At 42.5% G+C, this 5732-nt stretch overlaps 1 non-coding gene across 1 annotated transcript; it reads left to right on the top strand.

The window, feature by feature from the left end:
* The first annotated feature begins 5219 nt into the window (after positions 1–5219).
* LOC112761019 (small nucleolar RNA R71) lies at positions 5220–5327 on the top strand. The gene has a single exon (XR_003181429.1). It is a non-coding gene; the product is annotated as a small nucleolar RNA R71 (small nucleolar RNA).
* Positions 5328–5732: the final 405 nt, after the last annotated feature.

Below are 5732 nucleotides of genomic sequence, written 5' to 3'. Positions count from 1 at the left end.
CTTAGTGATGGGCTTTTCCTCTTTGATGAGGATATCTCCCTCTATGTCAATCCCAGCTGAATTGCATAGGTGGCAAATGAGGTGAGGAAAGGCTAACCTTGCCATGGTGGAGGACTTGTCAGTCACCTTGTAGAGTTCTTGAGGTATAATCTCATGAACTTCCACCTCTTCTCCAATCATGATGCTATGGATCATGATGGCCCGGTCTATAGTAACTTCAGACCGGTTGCTAGTGGGAATGATTGAGCATTGAATAAACTCCAACCATCCTCTAGCTATAGGCTTGAGGTCTAATCTTCTTAGTTGAACCGGCTTGCCTTTGGAGTCAATCTTCCATTGAGCTCCTTCTACACATATGTCCATAAGGACTTGGTCCAACCTTTGATCAAAGTTGACTCTCCTTGTGTAGGGGCGTGCGTTCTCTTCCATGTATGGCAAGTTGAACGCCAACCTTACATTTTCCGGACTAAAATCCAAGTATTTCCCCCGAACCATTGTAACGTAGTTCTTTGGATCCGGGTTCTTACTTTGATCATGGTTCTTGGTGATCCATGCATTGGCATAGAACTCTTGAACCATTATGATACCGACTTGTTGGATGGGATTTGTTAGAACTTCCCAACCTCTTCTTTGAATTTCATGTCGGATCTCCGGATACTCATTTCTTTTGAGTTTAAAAGGGACCTCAGGGATCACCTTCTTCTTGGCCATAACATCATAGAAGTGGTCTTGATGGGCTTTGGAGATGAACCTTTCCATCTCCCATGACTCGGATGTGGAAGCTTTTGTCTTCCCTTTCCCTCTTCTAGAGGATTCTCCGGTCTTAGGTGCCATCAATGGTAATGGAAAAACAAAAAAAAGCTATGCTTTTACCACACCAAACTTAGAATATTGCTCGCCCTCGAGCAATAAACAAAAGAATAGAAGAAGAAGAAGAAGAAATATGGAGAGGGAGAGGGAGTGATGAGATATTTTGGTGAGAAACGAATCTCTCCCAAAACACCCACAACTAACCGGCAAGTGTACCGGGTCGTATCAAGTAATAAAAACTCACGGGAGTGAGGTCGATCCCACAGGGATTGAAGGATTGAGCAATTTTAGTTTAGTGGTTGATTTAGTCAAGCGAATCAAGTGTTGGTTGGGTGATTTGTGATTTGCAGAATGTAAATTGCATGAAATTAAAGAGAGCAGGAAAGTAAATTGCTGAAACTTAAAGAACAAGAAATTAAATGGCAGAAACTTAAAGTGCAAGAAATGTAAATTGCAGAAACTTAAAATGCAAGAAATGTAAATTGCTTGGAATGTAAAGGGGGTTGGGATGTGGATTTGCAGAATTTAAACAAGGAAAAACTAAATTGCATCAAACAGAAGAAGGAAAAGGGAATTGGGATTGAACCGGAACTAAAACAGAAAAGTAGATGAACATAAGAAAGCATTAAACAGAGAATTAAAATGAGAATTCAGATCTCAGGACCCAGAGACTAGAAAACCAAGTCTAGATCTCAATGCCTTCCTAGATCCAACAAGACAATTGCAAGGGAAATTGTAAATTGCAAAGAAAAGAGATGAAGAACAATGAACCGGAAATGAAATTCAGTAAATAAAGCAAAGAAACAGAGAGATCCAAGATTGAGATTGAAACAGAATTTCTTCAATTCTCAAATCCAAGATCAAAGACAAAGGTAAAATGAAATTGCAAGTAAAAGGAAACAAAGAAATTCAAGTTCACTCCGTAACAAAAGCTTCCCGAAAACTATTCTGAAAATTCTAAAAGGAAAGCTCCCAAGGAAAACTCTCCAGAAAAGCTCTTCTCCCAAAAATCTAAAAAAACTCTCAAGCTTCCCCCAAAAATCTAAAAGAAGAAGCTTCCCCACAAATTGAATTCTATCCTATTTATACACTTTCCAAAATGATCTTCAAGCCTTGAGTTGGGCCTTTGTCCTTGGTGGAATTGGGTTGAAAGAGGCCTTGGTTGATTGCTCTTGAAGATTGAAGAAGAACCGAAGTGAACCAATTGAACCGGAAGTGAAGTTAGCCAACGTTGGTCTTCAACGTTAGGGTCAAAGTTAGGGGTCTAACTTTGACCCTAACTTTTCATATCAGCAAACCACATCCTTCTGGTGTGGACGTTGGCGCCAACGTTAGGGGTCTAACTTTGACCCTAACGTTGGCAATGCTTGGTGTGATTGGTGCCAACGTTAGCCTCCACGTTAGGGGGCTAACGTTGGCGCAAACGTTGATGGCCCAGGGAGAAACTCTCAAGTTCCAACGTTAGCCTCCAAGTTAGGGGGCTAACGTTGGAGCTAACGTTGGCTACTTCCAAGGAGTGATTCACATGCCCAACGTTAGCCTCCAAGTTAGGGGGCTAACGTTGGGGCTAACTTCAAGCAACCCGGTTCAATTTTCATTTATTCCATTGTCCTCTCTTCACTCCTAGCCATTCCTCTTTGCTTCAACCTTTCTCCAAGCCTTCTCCACCTATCATTGATCAACCAACTAATCAAAGTTTTGCTCAAAATCATGAGGTATTCAATCTTCCACAATATGCAACAATTATAGCTTAAAACCTCATGAAATGGCATGAATTCACATATGGTTGGTTCAATCAAGGGAAACATGAAATTCTACTCAATTAGCTTGCTTGTGGCTTAAGAAAGTGCATAATTCTAATGAAAACAAAAGAAAAAGACTAGCTAAAATGGGTTAAGATGACTTGTCATCAGGGAGATGTGGTTTCGGCTAAGGAGAGTGTAGAGGGGTGTGTTGTGTGAATTTGGTGAAGAATGGAGGTCTTTATATAGGGAATGGAGGGGGGGTTGAGGTTCGGCCATATGGGTGGGTTTGGGTGGGAAATTGGTTTTGAATTTTGAAGGTAGGTGGAGTTTATGAGGTAGGTTTATTGGGAAGAGTGGGTGGATGTGAGTGGTGAAGGTTTAGTGGGGAAGAGAGATTGAGGTGATTGGTGAGGGGTTTTTAGGGAAGAGTGTTTATGGGGTTGTGTGAAAGAGAGTGGTGAGAAGAAGTGAGTGGAGGTAGGTGGGGATCCTGTGGGGTCCACAGATCCTGAGTGGATCCTGTGGGGTCCACAGATCCTGAGGTGTTCAAGGAATTACATCCCTGCACCCATTAGGCATGTAAAAATGCCTTTGTACCCAACTCTGGGCGTTCAGCGCCAGGTTGGTGGCCATTTTGGGCGTTCAACGCCCATTTGTGTGCCATTTCTGGCGTTGAACGCCAGAACCATGCCTGTTCTGGCGTTCAGCGCCCAGAAGCTGCCCATTTTGGGCGTTCAGCGCCAGAACCATGCTCTGTTCTGGCGCTGAACGCCAGACAGATGCTCCTCCAGGGTGTGATTTTTCTTCTGCTGTTTTTGATTCCGTTTTCAATTTTTATATTTATTTTGTGACTCCACATGATCATGAACCTAAGAAAACATGAAAAATAATAAAAATAAGAATTAGATAAACATTGGGTTGCCTCCCAACAAGCGCTTCTTTAATGTCAATAGCTTGACAGTGGGCTCTCATGGAGCCTCACAGATGTGCAGAGCTTTGTTGAGACTCTCCAACACCAGACTTAGAGTTTGGATATGGGAGTTCAACACCAAACTTAGAGTTTGGTTGTGGCCTCCCAACACCAAACTTAGAGTTTGACTGTGGGGGCTCTGGTTGACTCTGCTTTGAGAGAGGCTTTTCAAGCTTCCTCTCCATGGTTGCAGAGGGAGATCCTTGAGTTTTGAATATAAGGGAGTTCTCATTCCATTGAAGGACTATTTCACCTCTGTCAACATCAATCACAGCTCTTGCTGTGGCCAGGAAAGGTCTTCCTAGGATGATGGATTCATCCTCTTCCTTTCCAGTATCCAGGACTATGAAATCAGTAGGTATGTAAAGGCCCTCAACCTTTACTAATACATCTTCTACTTGTCCATAAGCCTGTCTTCTTGAGCTGTCTGCCATCTCTAGTGAGATTTTAGCAGCTTGCACCCCATAGATTCCCAGTTTCTCTATTACAGAGAGGGGCATGAGGTTTATTCCTGAACCAAGGTCACACAGAGCCTTAAAGATCATGGTGCCTATGGTACAGGGTATTATGAACTTTCCAGGATCCTGTCTCTTCTGAGGCAATGTCAGTTGATCCAGATCACTTAGTTCATTGATGAACAAGGGAGGTTCAACTTCCCAAGCATCAATGCCAAACAATTTGGCATTCAGCTTCATGATTGCACCAAGAAACTTGGCGGTTTGCTCTTCAGTGACATCCTCATTCTCTTTAGAAGAGGAATACTCATTAGAGCTCATGAAGGGCATAAGGAGATTCAATGGAATCTCTATGGTCTCTAGATGAGCCTCAGAGTCCTTTGGTTCCTCAGAGGGAAGCTCCTTATTGGCCACTGGACGTCCCAGGAGGTCTTCCTCCTTGGGATTCACGTCCTCTCCTCTCCTCACAGGTTCGGCCATGGCGCTTATGTCAATGGCCTTGCACTCTCCTTTTGGATTCTCTTCTGTATTGCTTGGGAGAGTACTAGGAGGGATTTCAGTGATCCTTTTACTCAGCTGGCCCACTTGTGCTTCCAGATTTCTAATGGAAGATCTTGTTTCATTCATGAAACTTACAGTGGCCTTAGATAGATCAGAGACTAGATTTGCTAAATTAGAAGCATTTTGTTCAGAGTTCTCTGTCTGTTGCTGAGTTGATGATGGAAAAGGCTTGCTATTGCTAAACCTGTTTCTTCCACCATTATTAAAGCCTTGTTGAGGCTTTTGATCTTTCCATGAGAAATTTGGATGATTTCTCCATGTTGAGTTATAGGTGTTTCCATAAGGTTCACCTAAGTAATTTACCTCTGCTATTGCAGGGTTCTCAGGATCATAGGCTTCTTCTTCAGAAGATGCCTCTTGAGTACTGTTGGATGCAGCTTGCATTCCATGCAGACTCTGAGAGATCATATTGACTTGCTGCGTCAATATTTTATTCTGAGCCAATATGGCATTCAGAGTATCAACTTCAAGAACTCCCTTCTTCATAGGCGTCCCATTACTCACAGGATTCCTTTCAGAAGTGTACATGAACTGGTTATTAGCAACCATGTCAATGAGTTCTTGAGCTTCTGCAGGCGTTTTCTTTAGGTGAATGGATCCACCTGCAGAAGTGTCCAGTGACATCTTTGATAGCTCAGATAAACCATCATAGAATATATCCAGGATGGTCCATTCTGAAAGCATGTCAGAAGGACACTTTTTGGTCAACTGTTTGTATCTTTCCCAAGCTTCATAGAGGGATTCACCTTCTTTCTGTCTGAAGGTTTGAACATCAGCTCTAAGCTTGCTCAGCTTTTGAGGAGGAAAGTACTTGGCTAAGAAAGCCGTGATCAGCTTATCCCAAGAGTTCAGGCTGTCTTTGGGTTGAGAATCCAACCATAATCTAGCTCTGTCTCTTACAGCAAAAGGGAAAAGCATGAGCCTGTAGACTTCAGGATCTACTCCATTAGTCTTAACAGTATCACATATCTGTAAGAATTCAGTTAAAAACTGAAAAGGATCTTCAGATGGAAGTCCATGAAACTTGCAGTTCTGCTGCATTAGAGAAACTAATTGAGGTTTCAGCTCAAAGTTGTTTGCTCCAATGGCAGGAATGGATATGCTTCTTCCATGTAAATTGGAATTAGGTGCAGTAAAGTCACCAAGCATCTTCCTTACATTATCATTATTTTCGGCTGCCATCTCCTCTGC

Source organism: Arachis hypogaea, chromosome 16, assembly GCF_003086295.3.
Source record: "Arachis hypogaea cultivar Tifrunner chromosome 16, arahy.Tifrunner.gnm2.J5K5, whole genome shotgun sequence".
Classification (NCBI taxonomy): Eukaryota; Viridiplantae; Streptophyta; class Magnoliopsida; order Fabales; family Fabaceae; genus Arachis; species Arachis hypogaea.
The sequence above is the reverse complement of the archived record's forward strand: the minus strand, read 5'-3'. Positions and strand labels throughout refer to the sequence as shown.